The sequence below is a fragment of the Symphalangus syndactylus genome, chromosome 6 (genome assembly GCF_028878055.3).
Source record: "Symphalangus syndactylus isolate Jambi chromosome 6, NHGRI_mSymSyn1-v2.1_pri, whole genome shotgun sequence".
Classification (NCBI taxonomy): Eukaryota; Metazoa; Chordata; class Mammalia; order Primates; family Hylobatidae; genus Symphalangus; species Symphalangus syndactylus.
The window spans coordinates 35,436,699-35,456,788 of record NC_072428.2 but is presented as its reverse complement, the minus strand read 5'-3'; the positions used below and the strand labels follow the sequence as shown (position 1 = coordinate 35,456,788).

Sequence of the window (20,090 nt, the reverse complement as noted above, 5' to 3'; positions counted from 1 at the left end):
GATGAGGGCTGGTATTATAGAGGTAGGTAGAAGCCAGATCATTGCAAAGCTTCAATGCCATGTTAAAAACTTGGAGTAAAGTCCCCTAGGCAATGGGTTTTAAGTTTAAGAGAGATCACTCTATCATTGAATTCAAATTAATAATCATTAGGTAACCTAGACAATTTTAATTTTTAATACTGGGTTCCTCAGTATTAGTCCACTGAAAATATTTATGAAGCACCTACTCTGTTCTAGGTGCCATGCAAGGTTTCGTGGAGAAATCAAAGGAACAAAATCTTCTAAGCATGTATGGTGGAGTTTGGCAATGCGGGAAACAAGGCATAACCACACAAAAAGAATAAAAAAGAGCCAATAATAAAGAAATAGTGGATTGGTGTTACAATGAAGTATGGAGCTAATTTCAAAATTATGTAAATGTGTTAAGTTCACTGAATTAAATGCATTAGGTTAGTGGTTGAGGAAGACCACATAGAGAGAGTGCTCTTGAAGCACAGGCAGAATTCCAGCAGGTAAGGGAAGAAGGGTGTTATATCAAACAGAAGGAACAGTGTGCACAGTCACAGAGGTGAAGAAATATAGAGAAATGCAATTTTGGGAGTGGGAGCAGTGAACAGACCAATTTGGCTGGAACAGAGGCTCTTTTTATGCAGACTTTTGGCAGTTGTAAGGATCAACAGTTCTGTCTTTAATGGTTGTTTGCTCTCAGCCTCAAAGCGTGGTGATGGACCCTGATCATTTTTTGGGGGTGTTGTCATTACAGTCTGGCTGTTCTGGGTCAGCCCAGAGAAAGCAAGGTAATATACATGTCTGTGAGAGATATGGGTTCGTTCAAAGTTGTTCTGTATACTGGAGAAAGGTATAGGTTCTCATTTTCCAAGGATTGAGTGTCAAGGCAAGTCTCAGCTTCACAACCCTACCTTGCCCTATTGGCCTTGTGGGGTTGGGTGTGAATGCCTTTTTGGTATGAGGATTATACAAATGCCCGAAGTAGGAGGTAGATCTTGAGATACTTCTCAATGAATGCAGAGGAGAGCTTCCCAAAGCAGATGAGAAGCATGCGAAACAGTTGCTATTACATTAGAAAGAGCACAGGTTTCAGCGTCAGACTGATGGAGATCTGGAGTTCCAGTTCTAGCTTTGTGACACCAGCTCTTCAATGTCTTGGAATCTCAATTTCCTTGTCTGTAAAATGTGTGTAATCTATTTTCCCGGGCTGCTGTAAGGAAGAAAAAGGATTGTGCACGGTGAATGGCCATCCCTTAACACATATATATTTATTCTCCTTGTCAAAGTGTGTTTTGAAACTGTATTTGCTGGGTTTCTCTTTTGGATTTTTTTTCAATAGGAAAGGTTTTAAAAAAACTTTTTTGTTGCCATGTGAGGCTGTCTTCTTTTATATCCCTAGTAGGTTTCTAATGGAGCCCGAGGATGATTGATAGGAGAGTCATTTGATCATTTTTCATTGTAATAGAAAAACTTCGGTTTTTTTTTTTTTGAGAAAGGGAGAAGAGGCTGGGCACCGTGGCTCATGCCTGTAATCCCAGCACTTTGGGAGGCCAAGAAGGGCGGATCACCTGAGGTCAGGAGTTCAAGACCAGCTGACCAACATGGTGAAACCCTGTCTCCACTAAAAATACAAAAATTAGCCGGGTGTGGTGGTGCATGCCTGTAATCCCAGCTACTCAGGAGGCTGAGGCAGGAGAATCGCTTGAACTTGGGAGGCTGAGGTTGCAGTGAGCCAAGATTGCACCATTGCGCACCAGCCTGGGCAACAAGAGCGAAACCCCATCTCAAAAAAAAAAAAAGGTGAGAGAAGAAAACTGTGTACAGGGGTTGAATGCCTTTAGCCAAAGAAGGTGAGGCATAGAGGTCTCTTACCACTAGGGAACATATCTGAGTCACACAGCACCAAAGTATATTAGCAGTAGAAATTATCTGAGTCACAAGGCACCAAAGTATGTCGGCAGTGGAGGGTATCCAAGTTACATGCCACCAAAATGTTACTGGCGGCAAATCCATATGGGTCTACAGCAACCTCAATTCTTGTGTCCTCAGAAGAAAAATTTATCTGAGGGGCATAAGGCAGAAGGAGAGACCGAGGCAAGTTTTGTATTTTTTTTTTTTTTTTTTTTTTTTTTTTTTTTTTATTAATTTTTTTTGCATACAAAAACAATAAACATTTTCTAAAAATACATACAAACAAAAAGATGCGTATCAAACATATTAGGAAGGTTGCACATGGGAAGTTGGGGAATAGAAATGGGGGTGGGAGTTAAAATAAATGAGAGAGGGACTTTATATGGATCAGTGATAATAACTCAATCCTCTATTTGACAAAGAAGAGGGAGAAGGAAGAGGAAGAAAAAGAAAGTGGGATAAAGGATCAGAAAGGGAGGAAAATAGAAAAAATTAGAGTATGACTCCAGGGTAGACCTGTTTTGTTGTCATTGAGTTGGTTGGTTGGTTTGTCTGTTGTATTCTTCATGTTTCGCCAAGTTGGCCAGACTGGTCTCGAACTCCTAGTCCGAAGTGATCAACCCGCCTCGCCCCCTAGAGTGCCGGGACCACAGGCGTGAGCCACCACGTCCAGCCCCCACATTGCTTCTGGCCTCCATGGTAGACCTCCCAGACGGAGCGGCCAGGCAGAGGAGCTCCTCACTTCTACCCAGACACGGGGCGGCCGGGCAGAGGCGCTCCTCACTTCCCAGACGATGGGTGGCTGTGCAGAGGTGCTCCTCACTTCTTCCCGGATGGGGCGCCCGGGCAGAGGCGCTCCTCATTTCTTCCCGGACGGGGCGGCCGGGCAGAGGCGCTCCTCACTTCCCAGACTGGGCGGGACCGAGGCAAGTTTTAAAGCAGGAGTGAAAGTTTATTAAAAAGCTTTAGAGGCCGGGTGCGGTGGCTCACGCCTGTAATCCCAGCACTTTGGGAGGCCAAGGCAGGTGTATCACGAGGTCAGGAGATCGAGACTATCCTGGCTAACACGGTGAAACCCCGTCTCTACTAAAAATACAAAAAATTAGCCAGGCATGGTGGCAGGCTCCTGTAGTCCCAGCTACTTGGGAGGCTGAGGCAGGAGAATGGTATGAACCCGGGAGGTGGAGCTTGCAGTGAGCCGAGATAGCGCCACTGCACTCCAGCCTAGGCGAAAGAGCGAGACTCCGTTTCAAAATAAAAAAAAAGAAATGAAAGGAAGGAAAGTACACTTGCAAGAGAGCCAAGCAGGCACCATGAAAGACAAGTGTGAAAAATCTCAAACCTCAGATCTTGACTGCTAAACAAAATAAATATGAAGAAGTAGATACTAGATCCCCTCTCCCTCTGGACTTTATGATGCCCTGTTCCATGTGTGTGGTCTGACAAGGCAAGGTATGAAAGACTGGATTTGTAATACATTGGCTGTGGGTAATACAGAAAACCTGGTTTCTACTCTAGTAGAGAAGATCTAGTTAAGGAGACCTGGAATGCAAGAAAATAGAGAAGAATATATAATGGCATATATTTAGAAATTAGTCTATTCATTATAACCCTCCTCCCCTGGCCAAATGTTCCCATCTGCAATAAGTGAGAATCTTTCATAATTTTCAGGTTACTTTTATTATTTATCAGGATAATAGTATCTAGAGGAGCAAATTATCCTGTAGAAATTTGGCATGGACATTTGACCAGGTATATAAGTTGACCAAGGATTTGGGGCTTTTCTTTATTCAATAGCAGAAGATCCAGGTATGTGGTAGATAGATTGTTGGCTTAAAAGTCAGACGCCCAGGTTCTTTTTGTGATTCTCCCTTATGTGATTCTGATTGTATTACTAATGATGAAGATAAATAAGTATTTGAAACAATTGGGATATGATGGGCGTTATTAGATTCCTAGATAATTTTTTGTTTTTATAATTCAGTAGCTTTTAGTATAATCACAGAATTGTGCATTCATCACCACAATCAATTTTAGATTTAGAAATGCTCATTACCCTCAAAAGAAATCCCATACCTTTTAGCTGTCACCCATAATTTCCCCGTAAGCTCCCAAGCCTTAGGCAACCACTAATCTACTTTCTCTCTGTAGATTTGCCTATTTTGGTTATTTCATATAAGTGAAATCATATACTTTGTATCCCTTTTTGACTGGCTTCTCTAACTTAGAAATAATGCTTTCAAGGTTCATTCATATTGTAGGTTATGTCAGTAGTTCACTTCTTTTTATTGCAGAATAATGTTACATTGTGTGGATATAATACATTATAGATATCCATTTATCAGTTGGTGGACATTTGAATTGTTTCCACTCTTGGCTATTATGAATAATGCTGCTATGAACATTCATGTACAAGCTATTGTGTGGACATGTTTTTATTTCCTTGGGTATATGACTAGGAGTGGAATTGCTGTATCAGATGGAAACTCTCTTTAACTGTCTGAGGAACTGCCAGACTTGTCCAAAGTGACTACACTGTTTTATATTTCCCAAAGCAGTGTTTGAGGGTTTCAGTTTTTCCACATCCTTGTCAACACTAGTTATTATCTTTCTTTTTGATGGTAGACGTTCTAATGGGTATGGAGTGATACCTCATTGTGGTTTTGAGTTGCATTTGCTTGATGGTTAAATGATGTTGAGTATCTTTTCATAAGCTTATTGACCATTTGTGTATCTTTGGAGAAATGTGTATTCAGATAATTTGCCTACATTTAATTGGATTCTTTGTCTTTCTATCATTGATTTGTAATAATCATGTATGTTTTAGATGCAGTCACTTATCAGAGGTATAATTTACAGTTTTTTCCCCCATTCTGTGGGTGATCTTTTCATTTTCTTGGTGGTGTCCTTTAAGCACAAAGGCTTTAAACTTTGATGATGTCCAAATTTTTTTATTTTTATTTTTTTTTGTGATTCTGATGTCATATTTTTGCCTAATTCAAAGTAATGAAGATTTACTCCTATGTTTTCTTCTAAAAGTTTTATAGATTTAGCTCTTACATTTATCTCTTAGATATATTTTAAGTTATTTTCTTCTAAAAGTTTTATAGGCTTAGCTCTCACATTTATCTCTTAGATATATTTTGAGTTAATTTTTATATATCATGTGAGGTAGGGGTCCAACTTTATTCTTTTGCATATGAATATCCAATTGTTTCTTCACCATTTGTTGAAGACTGCTTTTCTTCCAGTGAATTGTATTGGCACCCTGTTGAAGATCAATTGACCATAAATGTAAGGGCTTATTTCTGGTCTCTTACTGTTACGGAATCTTTGGGGTGTCGCTTTTCTGACCAGAAACCTGTGGCTGGTGATGCCTTTGCCTGAGTTTTGCTAGGGCCCACTGGGCTTGCTCCACCCACTCGGCCTGGCAGGCTGCACTCAGCTCATGGTACTGGCCTAGGTGCCATGCCTCCAAGGGAGATGGGAGTCAGGCATGGAGCAGCAAGGGGTGTGTGAGTGAGCATGGGGTCTGGCCACTGCACAGTCAGATACGCTGGCTGCTGTCATGGGGTGGGCAGCTCCAGGTACCGGCAGGGTTACCGAATCTCTGTGAGGTTGTGGCTGGACCAGGTACACGGCAAGCAGCTTCCACCAGCACCGGGGAACACGGTGGCACCTGGAAGCTTGGAGACACCAGGAACTGCAAGGCCCCAAAGAGGGAGTCACAGTCCTGGCTCAGGGAGCCCAGGTCTGAGTTCCCCAAAGAGCTGCAGCTCTTCTCTTCTCTCCTCTTTGCCCCCAACGTGGCAAGCAAGGGGAATGTTTCAGCTGTGTTTGTGTTACATCTTTTTTAGCCTCATTCAGTGAGTCCCAAGTTCTTGTCCTGCAACCAGGAAGAATGAGGTACACAGACAAGTGGAGAGTGAGCAAGATGAAGAGAAGCTTTATTGAGCAATAGAACAGTTCAGTCTTCCACAGGGGTAGCTCCTTTCCTCAGCCAGGGTGTCCTGACAAGTGTTCAGCTCCTAATAGAGAGGAGACCCTGGAGTGGGAAGCTCCTCTCTGCAGGCAGGTCCTGCTGTCCTCTCTGCAGCTCTCAGCAGGGAGGAGGCCCTAGAGTGGGTGGCTTCTCTCTGCAGCTGGTTATCCTGATGTCTGCTTGAGTTGCAGCAGAGAGGAGGCCCTGGATTGGGTAGCTCCTCTCTGCAACTGGTTGTCCTGATGTCTGCTCAGCTCTGGCTGAGCCTGGGGCTTGTATGGTCCTCAGAGGGGAGGAAGTGCATGCCAGATGGCCCATGGGCAGCCATGGATAGGCCTGGAAAAGGCACTACAAGTTCCCACTCCAGTCTGTGGAACTGGCAGCCATCAGGCCCTCCCTGGCCTGAAAGTGAAGCCTCACTGGGGACCCACCCACTTCCACCCAGGAACCTGTCTGCCTCCTGCTGACATTCATGGAGTCCAGACTGCAGGTGCCAAGGGATACCTGCGGGCCAATGCTGAGCTGACTTCAGCCCCACCTCAGCTTCCCTCCTATGCTCATTGGTGCCCAAAATCCAGGGAGGGCTAAGGTGGCAGAGGGCTGGTGTGTTAGCACTGCCCTGAGTGTGTGTACACCCGGCCAGGCTGTGACAGTGCCGGAACTCGGCCCTGACTTTGCTCAAAGATTGGAGCAGGTGCTTATATCAGAGAGAAGCCAGGCAGTGGGAGCAGGCATTTCTGAGCTTACAAGTGCAGTGGGGTCCTTCCCAGGTCTCCAAGAGTGCAGGGATGCCTGGGTCCACAGCTGCTGCTGTGAAGGGAAGGGCTGGGGCTCCTTCCTGCTTGGTGAAATGGGAAGCCTGGGTCTGCAGCCACAGTTTGGGCAGCTGCAGCTGAGCCCAGCGGGGCAGGCCTCCTGCCTGCTCTGTGGAGTGGGAGGTCTAGATCTACAGCCATGACTTGGGCACCACTCCTGCCTGTTCTACGGAGCAGGAGGCCTGGGTCTGTAGCTGCAGTTGTGCCTGGGGTACTTCTACCCCAACTTGGAAGGGGCGGGGCTCCTGCTTTTTCACGGCTCCCAGTGGCTCCACAGAGCCTGCAGGCCTGGCCACGCCTCCCTGCTGCACCTGGTGTGATGGTAGCGGCTGCTCCAGACAGCCTGCCACTACCATCATTACTTCTATTTCATTGATCTATATGGAAGTGCTCTTTGATTATTGCAGTTTTGTAGTAAGTTTGGAAATTGGGAAATATGAATCTTCCAAGTTTGTTCTTCTTTTCAAGATTGTTTTGGTTATTCTAGTTCCCTTGGATTTTCATATGAATTTTAGGACCAGCTTGTCAGTTTCCACAAATAAGTCAGTTGAGATTTTGATGGAGATTGCATTGAATCTGTAGGTAGTCAGTCTGAGGAAGTATTGCCATCAAAACAATGTCAAATAATTTGATTCATGAACATGGGGTGTCTTTCTGCTTTCTCGGGTCATCTTTCATTTCAATATTCTTTTTATTTGTTTTTCAAAATCTAAGATTTTTGTGGCTTTTGTTAATTTATTCCTAGGTGTATTTTTTTTATGCTATCATACATAGAATAATTTTCTTAATTTCAATTTTTGGTTGCTCATTGCTACTGTATAGAAAGATTAATTTTTGCATATTAATTTTGCAAACATCCTGCAACCTTGGCAAGCTTATTGATTAGTTCTTTTTTTTTTTTTTGAGATGGAGTCTCGCTCTGTCGCCCAGGCTGGAGTGCAGTGGCGCAATCTCGGCTCACTGCAAGCTCCGCCTCCCGGGTTCACGCCATTCTCCTGCCTCAGCCACTCCGAGTAGCTGGGACTACAGGCGCCCGCCACCACGCCCGGCTAATTTTTTTTTGTATTTTTAGTAGAGACGGGGTTTCACCATGGTCTCGATCTCCTGACCTCGTGATCCGCCCACCTCGGCCTCCCAAAGTGCTGGGATTATAAGCGTGAGCCACCGCGCCCGGCCTATTGATTAGTTCTAATAGTTTCTAGTGAATTCCTTATAATTTTTCCATATAAGATTATGTCATCTCCAAATAGAAATAGTTTTATTTCTTCCTGTCCTACCTGGCTGCCTGTTTTTTCATCTTTGTACTGAATTTCCCTGGCCAGAACTTCCACTACAATGTTGAATAGAAATGGCGAGCAGATATCTTTGTATTGTTTCTGATTTTAAAGGGAAAGCTTTCAGTTTTCACCTTGAAGTATGTTAGCTGTGGATTTTCACAGATACTCTTCACCATTCTGGAGGTTTTTTTTTTTTTTCTATTTGTAGGTGTTCTTTGTCATATTGGAGAAGTTTCTTTCTATTTCTAGTTTGGTTAGTGTTTCTATTATGAAGGGTGTTGAATTTCTTCACATGCTATTTCTATATCTACTGAGATGATAACATAGTTTTATCTTTTATTCTATTGATGTAGTATATTATACTAACTGATTTTCAGAAGCTATACCAAACTTGCATTCCTGGGATAAATTCTACTTGGTTATGTTCTATAATCCTTTTTCTATTTTATGGATTTGATTTGATAGTATATTGTTGAGGACTTTTGTATCTATATCCATAAGTGAGATATTGATCTGCAGCTTGCTTTCTTTTGATGTTTTAATATGGTTCTGATATCTTTCTTTTAAGTTTTAGCTAATTTTTAAGCTATATTGAATAGTTTTTTAAGCTAACATTTGCTGATTGCATACCACGTGCCAAACATTAATTTTTTTTTTTAGATGATCTGCTTTGACTTGTTAGGTATATAATTTTGTAATTTGAAAATATTGAAAATTTTTCTTCCTTAAATTTCAATATTTATATTAGCTATTTCTTTTTCTTGTTTTATGGTATCGGCTAGAATCTCCATAATAGTGGTAAATAATATATGAAGAAATCAAAGGTGTTCACTAAAGTCAGGAAGAGGGCAACAGATAATCCTTTTTTCTTTCCAACTTTAATAAGGTCCTCTGTTTAATAAACTGTCTAGTAGTACTTTCTAATGTCTATCTCTATTTCTATCTGTTTTTATCTATCTAGTCATCATGTAAAAGAAATCTAATTTTATTCCTATTTTACTGAAAGATTAAAAGAGAATAGCTGTTATATTTTATTAAATCTTTTCAGTGTGCATTTTGAGATACTTTTGTGTCTGTCCCCTTTTATCTATTAACATAAGTAATTACATTAATAGAATCCATAAAGTTGAGCTATTTCTGAAATCCTTGAATAAACTTACATTAACTAATGCTTTAGTTAGGATTTTTTGCATCATTAAATAATGATAGCAATAGCAATATTAATAAAAGCAGTAGTAGTAACTACATTAGTTTAAGCACTGAAGAATTATAGGCATTGTTTTAAATACTTTAAACTTATTAAACATTTAAATGTTTTAATTCATTAATAAGTGAGATGCCATAGATTTTTTGTGTATTTGAATACACAGAAAACTGTGTGTATTTGAGTTAATTCAAGGCTTTTTGAAATTTTTTATGCTCTAGACTAGTTTAAAAATATACATTGTATCTTTTCTACAAGTGTTTCTGATAGAATGAGCCTGAAAATAGATGCAAATGTAATTAGATGTAAATAATTACATGTAAATATAATTAGAAAAGGACAGAAAATATTTTGTATAGAAAATATTTCGGCTAAAAAGTACAAAAAATGTTTAGGCTGATAATTTGGTTTTGGGGAAGCTGGAAAATCTTTTATTATTGAAATGTTCATTTTCCACTTTTTTTTTTTTTTTTTTTTTTTTGAGACAGAGTCTCGCTCTGTCGCCCAGGCTGGAGTGCAGTGGCGGGCTAATTTTTTTGTATTTTTAGTAAAGACGGGGTTTCACCATGGTCTCGATCTCCTGACCTCGTGATCCACCCGCCTCGGCCTCCCAAAGTGCTGGGATTACAAGCATGAGCCACCGCGCCTGGCCTCCACTTCTTTTATGGTATGGTTTCTATCTAATTACTTTTGAGCTCTTCTTGGGATCAATTTATGTTTTTAAGAAAATCCTATATTTCATTGAGATTGGGATTTTTTTAGCAAATAGTTGGACATTATGTCTCTTTTACTTAATAAAATTTTTATATTTATGATTTTTATCTCCTTTTATTTCTAATGTGTGAAATGTGTGTTTTCTTCTTCTTTTCTTGGCCAGGCTCATCATGGGATTGTGTAACTTACTGATCTTTTAAATGAAACAGTTCTTAGTTTTATTGATCAAGTCGACTGTTTTTCATTTCAAATTCATTGATTCCTACTTCTTACCTTATTTTGGATCATCTTGTTCATATTTTTACTAGCTTCTTCAATGTTTAGTTCATTTGTCTTCAGTATTTTCTATTTACTTGTAAAATCACTGATGGTTTTATCTTTTCTTGTGAATATTACTTTGAATACAGCCCATTGATATTGCTATATAGTGTTTTTATTTTCTATACTTTTCTATAATTCTTAATTTCAGTTTGAATTCCTCTTTAACTCTGGTTAAAGGGGTGTTTAAATATTCCAAAGTGATTAAATTAAAAAATGTTTAGTGGGTAATTTCTGGTTTTATTGTTAATTGAGGGCATAAAATATGTGCTGTCAGATTTTTAGATTTTTGAGTTTGCAGATTTTTTTTTCCTGGTGATCTTTTACATACTCAATATTTTTGATTTGTGGGGTACATTTAAAAATAATGGGTAGTTTTTGAAAATGTGTAGATATATACAGACATATGACTTTATATGTAGCACCTTTGAGTTTTGCTTTTTAACTTCTATGTGTATTGATTAACTGATTGATTGCTGAATCCACGACACTCTGAGAGAAGTAGGTTAATGGCTCCTATTGTAATTATGTAAGCATTGTAGGTATTGTAATTATCATTTTTTCATAGTCTCCTTGGATAGGTTTAAGGGTCAGGCTGAAAATGTCATGTATAATCTGTATCCCATTTCATTGACCAGTACTGGGAAATTCAGCCTAGCATTGTACCAAGGATGAGAGAACAAGGGTATTGGAAACACTAGGCAGTCTCTGTCTTGATTGGTTGGGGTGTTTCCTATTGAGTCTGCACCCAGATACATGGAAGTAGCATAGGTAACAGACGGCCTCACATAGGGGTTTCTCCAAGTAATAATCTCAAGCACATAGTATGCACTCAATAAATACATTTTTAAATGAAAAAAGGATTTGTCTTCTTCATCTCCAGTTAGAGCTGCTCAGAATTTTCATGACTAGTTTCAAAGGTTCACGTGGAATACATTGTACCAGACACAGGTATTGCCCTGGGTGTGCTACATATGGGAGGCTGTGCAGGATAGTGAAGGGGGCAAAGGTTTTGGTATCTGGAGGCTAAATTGATAATACCTGGTGATTTTTCTGTGGATTAGTATTTGTAAGATACCTAGCATAGTGCTTGGCATGCAAAAGAAACTCAATAAAAAAGCCATAATGATGATGATGTTGATGATACTGATAATGACGATGTTATCGAGATGGAAATTTGATGCTGAGGGGAGACGGGGTGCTGAGGAGTGGCCAGATGAGAAAATAGTCATCCCACCCACCACCCCCAGTTCAATGATTAAAGGAAAATAATGACTATCACCCAAACCTTCTGGTGATGTTCAATTTCCAGTTAAAAGTCATCTTTGCTGATGAAGCACAATGGGGGAACAGCATTCTGGATCCCATCACCTTCCCTAGTCATCATGAGCACCACAGGAAGTAATCATGCCCCTGCCTTTTCGAAAGCTGTCAACCAGAGAAACTTCATTTACTGTTTTGGAAATCACTGTTTCCAATTTCTGCTAGGCTTCCGGCTACTCTCAGGCATGGCCATTATTGAATTAGAAGACTTCATTCAGTGGCTGAGTTCCCTTCTGGCCAAAGGCAGGCATCTCTCTCACCTGGTGGTAACCCAGTAGCCAGAGTTAGAACTCTTGGGGGTTTGTGTTTCTTTAAATGAGGAGTGAACTTCTTGGCAAAGCAGTATCTGGAAACTCCTTAGGTAACTGAGCCAATTGCGTTCCCATGGATATCTTAAGTGGGCAGATAAAATGAAACAGAAAACTGAAATATAAAGACTATTAAAAATGTACCTGGAGGTAGTAATTAAAATAGCTTTTTTATGTAATGGAATGGGTACTCTGTTATTAATTCCAATATATATTTCTAATGTGATAAAATTATTTTTTACAGTAGCAATAGAGTGCATTAGCAGAGCAACAAAGATGAATCTGTCTTGCTGAACTGTTGTAATGACGTCGCGGATTTAATGTTTATTTTTTCGGATTCAAATGTGTTAATATAGAGCTTTGTTAAAATGGAAAGCTTAATTAATGCAGATGAAATCTAATTGAATACTCTGCCAGTATATGTAACTCTATAAGATATAATGGTAAATCTTGTTTTTTTTTAAATTTTATTTCTAAATTATAAGTAAAATTAAGTTGAAGCATAATTAGATGGGAAGCTGAAAGCTAGGGCTCTAAGAAAAAGCTTCCTCCTTCTCTGAGGAGATGAAGAAGACATTTTTGGCTTCCTAAGAAGGCATCTCCTTTTTTTTTTTTCTTAAACAAAAATGTTGTATTTCAAAAGATATTCTTCAGTTTTCTGAGCTCTCATGGTGGAAAGAACTTTCTACTGTGATGCCAAGTAGACTTGGGTTCATTTCCTGGATCTGTCAATTGCTAGATGTTTGAGCTTTTGCAGTTATCTTTAATTTACCTCAGACTCAGGGTTCTCCTAGGTAAAGTGAAGGTATCGATTGATTACCACATCATAGAGTTATTGGGAGGATTAAACAAGAGCAGTTCCTCATACATCTCATATATCAAGGCTCTCGGTAAATGTTATTTTTCTTCCTGTCCTCGTGGCTGCTTTAGATATTTCCTAATTCTTCCTAAAATTCTTCATAAGGGAAGAAGGTAGATGTTGGGACCTTCCCACCATTTGAAATAGTAATTAGCTTTTCACATCAAGAGATTGTTATGGATAATCTAAAACAATGAATTGCCCAAATGGAATGCATTCTGTAGTTCCTAAAAAAGCATGTTTACCTTGTTAATTATAGATGACTTAAGCTCATATTTAAATTATTTTGCACTTTTATAAAATTGATTGAAGAATATCAGAATGTAGGGTAGGAGGAAAGGGGAGAAAATTCCAGAAGTATGTTACATGGTTTGTTGAAGCCAACCCAAGAACCCAAGAAAAACCTTTCTCCTTGGGTAATTCTTTCCTCAATGAGATACAACATTGGCTTATATTATTACAAAGTAGATATTTTCAATTATTAAATTACTTTCATTTGGGAAGGAAGGGAGCAAATTGGAGTCTTGCCCTAAAAAAATCTATCTATATTGCCTTTGAAGTATGCAAGCAAGTCTCTACCCTTCAAACAAATATTGGGTGTCTATAATTAGAGAGTCTTTAGAGGTAGGACTATGATCCGAGTAGACGGTAAGCTGTCTTTTCAGCATCATTCAGGAAATAACAATGCAAACCTATCAAATACTATGTGGTCATAGATGCTGGGCTACAATTGTGGGGCATACAGGAGTGGAGACAGTCAAAGAAACGCTGCCAAGTATTGTTAGTGACCTGATAGGAGGAATACAGGGAGCAAGGCACCCTACCTCGACCAAAAGGAGTCAGAAATTCTTTCCACCGAGAGTTATGCTTAATATGTTAAATAGAAGGATAAGCAGAAATCAGCCAAGATGAATGGAAGAGGGTTCTGAATGCAGCATGAGCAAAGAGGGGAGAGATGAGGGATCACAGTGCATTAAAAGAACTGAAGAAAAATTTATTGTTGAAGAGTGGCGAAAGCATAGGTAAGGAAGAGGCAAGGTGTGTCAAGAAATAAACCTGGGGAGGCAGACAAGAGGCCAGATTGTGAATAGGTTTGTAAGCAATGCATAATGGTTTAGCCTTTAGGCCCAGGGCATTGGGAGACATGGAAAGGATGTAAGTGCAGGTTTGGTGGCATGATTAGGTTGGTGCTTTAGAAAGACCACACTGGCTGCTTCGTGGAGAATGGCATGGAGGGGGCAAAATTGGAGACATAAAGACAGGAGGTTGCTGGCTGGGTGCGGTGGCTCACGCCTGTAATCCCAGCACTTTGGGAGGCCGAGGCGGGTGGATCACAAGGTCAGGAGATCGAGACCATCCTGGCTAACACGGTGAAATCCCATCTCTACTAAAAATACAAAAAAAAATTAGCCGGAAGTGGTGGCGGGCACCTGTAGTCCCAGCTACTCGGGAGGCTGAGGCAGAAGAATGGTGTGAACCTGGGAGGCAGAGCTTACAGTGAGCCCAGATCATGCCACTGCACTCCAGCCTGGGCGACAGAGCGAGACTCTGTCTCAAAAAAAAAAAAAAAAAAGACAGAAGGTTGCTGCAGTATTCTAGAATCGAGATCCTAGATAAGAGGACAGAATCCTGGACTATTTCAGATAATGGTGGTGCCAATTGAGGGAAGTTAATTCTGGAGTAGACTGGATGTAGTTCTATGTTAGGGGATAGAGAAAGAGGAGTCAAGGGTGATGCCCAGGGTTCTGGCTTGTGCTACTGCAAGTTAGTGTGCCCTGGGCAGATAGAGTGGGGTGGTGAATAGCTTTTTTCTTTAATCATTGTGCTGTGTGTCATCTGGCCCAATTCCTTGCATATACTTTGTCCAAGTTTTCAGTTGAATAAATTAACACAAATATAGAAAAGTAGAAAAGAGTAATAATGGATGGGATGTATTTTCCAGTAAATGGTTAAAAGCTGAAAATGTGGGCCATCTAGAGATGCTGCCAAATGCTAGGAGACAAGACATCTGGATTCTGAGATTCCATCATTTTTATCTTTATGCCTAGCACAGCGTAGACACAGCTTCAAGGGAAGGTTTAAAGGATGTACACTTGAGGATGGACAGTTAGGATGTGGTGTGCACTGGGAAGTAGTAATTTTCAGGCAAAAATGAAAATGAGTGGAAGGATCTGATGTCAAGAAAATGAGGATGTTTTCAGGAACACACTAATTAAGTAAAATTTAAATCTTTGTCAGAAGAAATGAAGCTGTTCAGATGACTTTTGACCTTAAATGAAGACAAGAAGTATCATAGCAATAGAGTATAATACTTTGGGCAAATTGCTCATGCTTGTATATGTGCATATTAGATTTTGGATTGCCTAGTGTTTGAGAAATGAAAAAGCAGCTAATGTAGCCATTAACCTTTACTTTTTTAGTATAAAAGTCACAATTTCATTAATATTTATGCATAAAATCATTTAAGTTCAATGGAATTCTCCTAGAGAATTTAAAAAAACTGTCTTCTTTGACATCCTTTGGAATTAGTTGTGAAACACTTGCATTTCTGGGTAACATGCATTCATTCATTTGGTTCTGTGGTGAGAAATGTGGACAGAATCTTGTTGCTGATGAGAGATAGATTTAACTCTTGACTTGCTGATTTCTGGGTGAAAGGCACCTCAGGCTGTCAGAACACTGATGAGGGTGATGCAATGACAGTGATGCTGGGCCAGGAGTCAGAAGACCTGGACTCAAGGCTCTGCTTTGCCAATGAATATCCATGAGACCAGACAGGTCCTCCCTGGACCTCAGTTTACTTCTCTGTCAAATTATAGTTCATTCATTATTCATCAGATACTAATCTGCTTTGGGCACTTATCTGTGGGCTAGGAACATTGGTGGATTCTTCAGCGGTGAAGGTGTGTAAGCGGCCTGTCCTCAGGGAGCTTTTATTCTAGTGGGATGAGTCAGATGATAAATACGGGCAAAATTAAACCTAATGATAAATGTCATAGAAGAAAATAAAACAGAGGGATGAGAGATACGTCAGTAGAGAGGAGAAGCTGGAGAGGGCTTTATGAAGATAGGACATTTGTGCTGAATCTAAAAAAGAGGCAGCTATGAAAAAATCAGAAAGATGAGTGTCCCAGATAGCTGAGACAGTAAGTACAAAGACTCTGTGAAGGAGCCAGTTTGGTATGTTTAGGGGACAGAGAAAGAGCTAGTGCATTTAAAACTTTGTTAGTTGAGGGTGATGAAAGGGAGTGGTTTTAGATGAGGAGATGCTGACAGCAATAGCTTCCTTGATGATTTCACAGTGTTAGAGAGAGCGTATCATGACAAAGTGTGATATTTATACGAGGCCATATTATTTCAGGACAATAGTCCTCATTAAGTGCAGGCAATGTGCAAGGGAAATCTAACCATCCATCCATAGTGTTCTTTGGAAATCCAAATTTCATAATTTATAAAACTACAACAATTACATCTTTTAGAGCAAATGCACACACTTTTTTTCTAAAGGACATTTCAGCTCGCCTTTCTCGCTTCTTATCGATTGATTTGATTACAAATAATAATAATACTTTGGTAGGAGTGAATTGGTAGTTCACCATTTGAAGCATTATCAGTTCATCTGGAGACAGCCAGAAGTATGTACATGTTTATGTATGTATCATTACTATTATTTTTAGATTCAGGGGGTACATGCACAGAGTTTTTACATTGGTATACTGCATGATGCTGAGGGATATGGAGATATGAATGACTTTGGGATATGGATGGTCCCATCACCCAGGTGGTGAGCATACTATCCAATACGTAGTATTTTTAGCCCATGTCCCCCTCTCTCCCTCCTCCTTCTAGTGGTCCCCAGTGTCTATTGCGCTCATCTTTATGTCGGTGTATTCAATGTTTAGTTCTCACTTATAAGTAAGAATATGCAATGTTTGGTTTTCTGTTCTTGTGTTAATTGACTTAGGATCATGGCCCCCAGCTGTATTCATGGTGCTGCCAAGGACATGATTTTGTTCTTTTCTGTGGCTGCGTAGTATCCCGTGGTGTATATGTACTACATTTTCTTTATCCAATCCACCATTGATGGGCACCTAGGTTGATTCCATGTCTTTGTTATTGTGAATGGCACTGTGATGAACATACTAGAGTATGTGTCCTTTCGATAGAATGAATTCTTTTCCTTTGAGTAGTAGTGGGATTGCTGGGTCAAATGGTAGTTCTGTTTTAAGTTCTTTGAGAAATCTCCAAAATGCTTTCCAAAGTGATTAAACTAATTTACATTCCCACTAACAGCATATAAACATGTCCTTTTCTCCACAGTCTCACCAGCATCTATTATTTTTGACATTTAAAAAATAATAGGCATTCTGAAGGGTATGAGAAGGTATTTCATTGTGGTTTTGATTTTTACTTCTCTGATGATTAGTGATGTTGAGTTTTTTTAAAAATATATATTTGTTGGCTGCTTGTATGTCTTCTTTTGGGATTGTCGATTCCTGTCCTTTGTCAATTTTTTAATTGGATTATTTGTTTTTTGCTTGTTGATATATTTAAGTTCCTTGTAGATTCTGGATATTAGACCTCTGTTAGATGCAGAGTTTGTGAATATTTTCTCCTGTTTTGTAGGCTGTCTAGCCAATAATAGCCTATCCTGAGAGGTGGAGAGCCTCATCTCTAAGAAGATGGGTACAGCACAAAAGTGGGGGAAGTAGATGGTGTGTGGGAATGGGAAACGATGAGGATGTGCCCGTGGCTAGAAAATGCAGCCTGCAGGGCAGCAACTGCAAAGAGATGGGGCTGATGATATTGAGAGTGATAGGCATCCTGTCTGGATTTGTTAATAAGCAGTGACTAAATGTTGAAACTGTAGGCTATAGTTGGCTTGTAGAAAGGCTTTCCTTGGTTCTGATGGCTTCCGCAGTATCCTTCCATAATTAAAAAAAACAAAAACCATGAGTTAGTTTCCAACATTTGAAAATTGAGTGATTTGGTCTAAAAAATCCAGCTTTCTACCTTCTCATCAAAAATCAGTATGTATTTTTCAGATTGCCACAGTCCCTAGTTCTCTCAGTTGTCTTCCCATCACCATAAGGTCATGTGCCAATTGCTGCTGTGTGGTTTCCTTTTTAATGAATGTAAAGTTAGGAGAAAAGTGAAATTCTTAAACTCATTTCTTTATTCAAAGAAGAAAACTAAAGGGACTTTAGAAGGTAGCTTGTTTTTTAAAAATACATTAGACCTCTAGCCTACTTCTGTCAGGTAAGTTGCTGCCCTGTAGCCACTGAAGATTTTGACTCCCTCTCAAGGTTATACAGATACAAAATGGCAGAGCCAGAATGCAAAGTCCCCTCTGAAGATTTTGCCCTTTCAGACCTTTTGCCCATTTTTAAATCAAATTATTAGATTTTTTCCCCATAGAGTTGTTGAGCTCCTTACATATTCTGGTTATTCATTCTTTGTCAGATGGGTAGTTTGCAAATATTTTCTCCCTTTATGTGGGTTGTCTCTTCACTTTGTTGATTGTTTCCCTTTTCTGTAAAGAAGCTTTTTAACTTTATGTAATCTCATATATCCATTTTTACTTTGGTTGCCTATGCTTGTGGGGGTAGTACTCAAGAAATCTTTGCTCAGTCTAATGTCCCTAGAGAGTTTCCCCAATGTTTTCTTTTAGTAGTTTAATAGTTTGAGGTTTTAGGCCTAAGTCTTTAATGCATTTTGATTTGATTCTTGTATATGGCAAGAGATAGGGGTCTAGTTTCATTCTTCTGCATCTGCTGGTCCAGTTTTCCCAGCACCATTTAATGAAGAAACTGTCCTTTCTTTCCCAAATGCATGTTACTGGCACCTCCATAGAAAATGAGTTTCCTATAGATGTATGAATTTGTTTTTGTGTTCTCTATTCTGTTCCATTGGTCTATGTGTCTGTTTTTATGCCAGTGCCATGCTGTTTGGGTTACTATAGCTCTGTAGTATAATTTGAAGTCAGGTAATGTGATTCCTCCAGTTTTCTTCTTTTTGCTCAGGATAGCTTTGGCTATTCTGGGTCTTTTGTAATTCCATATAAATTTTAGGATTTTTTTTCTATTTCGGTGAAGACTGTCGTTGGTATTTTTATAGGAATTACATTGAATTTGCAGATTGCTTTGGGAAGTATGGACATTTTAACAGTATTAATTCTTCCAATCCATCAATGTGGAAGGTCTTTCCATTTTTGTGTGTGTGTCCTCTTCACATTCTTTCATCAGTGTTTTCAAGTTTTCTGTATAGAGATCTTTCACATTTTGGGTTAATTCCCAAGTATTTTGTTTTTGTATCTAACGTAAATGAAATTACTTTTTTTTTTAAGAGTTATGTACATGATTAACATCTAGCGGTCTCAAAACTCCGCTGTGCTCTTTTTTTTTAATTTAATTTCTTTATTATTTTACTTTAAGTTTTAAGGTACATGTGCACAATGTGCAGGTTTGTTACATATGTATCCATGTGCGATGTTGGTGTGGTGTGCTGCACCCAATAACTCATCATTTAGCATTAGGTATATCTCCAAATGCTATCCCTCCCCCCACCCCACAACAGTCCCCGGAGTGTGATGTTCCCCTTCCTGTGTCCATGTGTTCTCATTGTTCAATTCCCACCTATGAGTGAGAACATGCAGTGTTTGGTTGGTTGTCCCTGCGATAGTTTGCTGAGAATGATGGTTTCCAGCTTCATCCATGTCCCTACAAAGGACATGAACTCATCCATTTTTATGGCTGCATAGTATTCCATGGTGTATATGTGCCACATTTTCTTAATCCAGTCTATCGTTGTTGGACATTTGGGTTGGTTCCAAGTCTTTGCTATTGTGAATAGTGCCACTATGAACATGTGTGTGCATGTGTCTTTATAGCAGCATGATTTATAATCCTTTGGGTATATACCCAGTAATGGGATGGCTGGGTCAAATGGTATTTCTAGCTCTAGATCCCTGAAGAATCACCACACTGACTTCCACAGTGGTTGAACTAGTTTACAGTCCCAACAACAGTGTAAAGGTGTTCCTGTTTCTCCACACCCTCTCCAGCACCTGTTGTTTCCTGACTTTTTAATGATGGCCATTCTAACTGGTGTGAGCTGGTATCTCGTTGTGGTTTTGATTTGCATTTCTCTGAAGGCCAGTGATGATGAGCATTTTTTCATGTGTTTTTTGGCTGCATAAATGTCTTCTTTTGAGAAGTGTCTGTTCATGTCCTTTGCCCACTTTTTGATGAGGTTGTTTGTTTTTTTCTTGTAAATTTGTTTGAGTTCATTGTAGATTCTGGATATTAACCCTTTGTCAGATGAGTAGGTTGCAAAAATTTTCTCCCATTTTGTAGGTTGTCTGTTCACTC

At 39.6% G+C, this 20,090-nt stretch overlaps 1 protein-coding gene across 5 annotated transcripts in view; it reads left to right on the top strand.

Annotated features, from left to right (window-relative positions):
* NELL1 (neural EGFL like 1) overlaps window positions 1-20,090 on the top strand; it is a 932,871-nt gene that overhangs the window by 112,659 nt on the left and 800,122 nt on the right. The window lies entirely within an intron of this gene.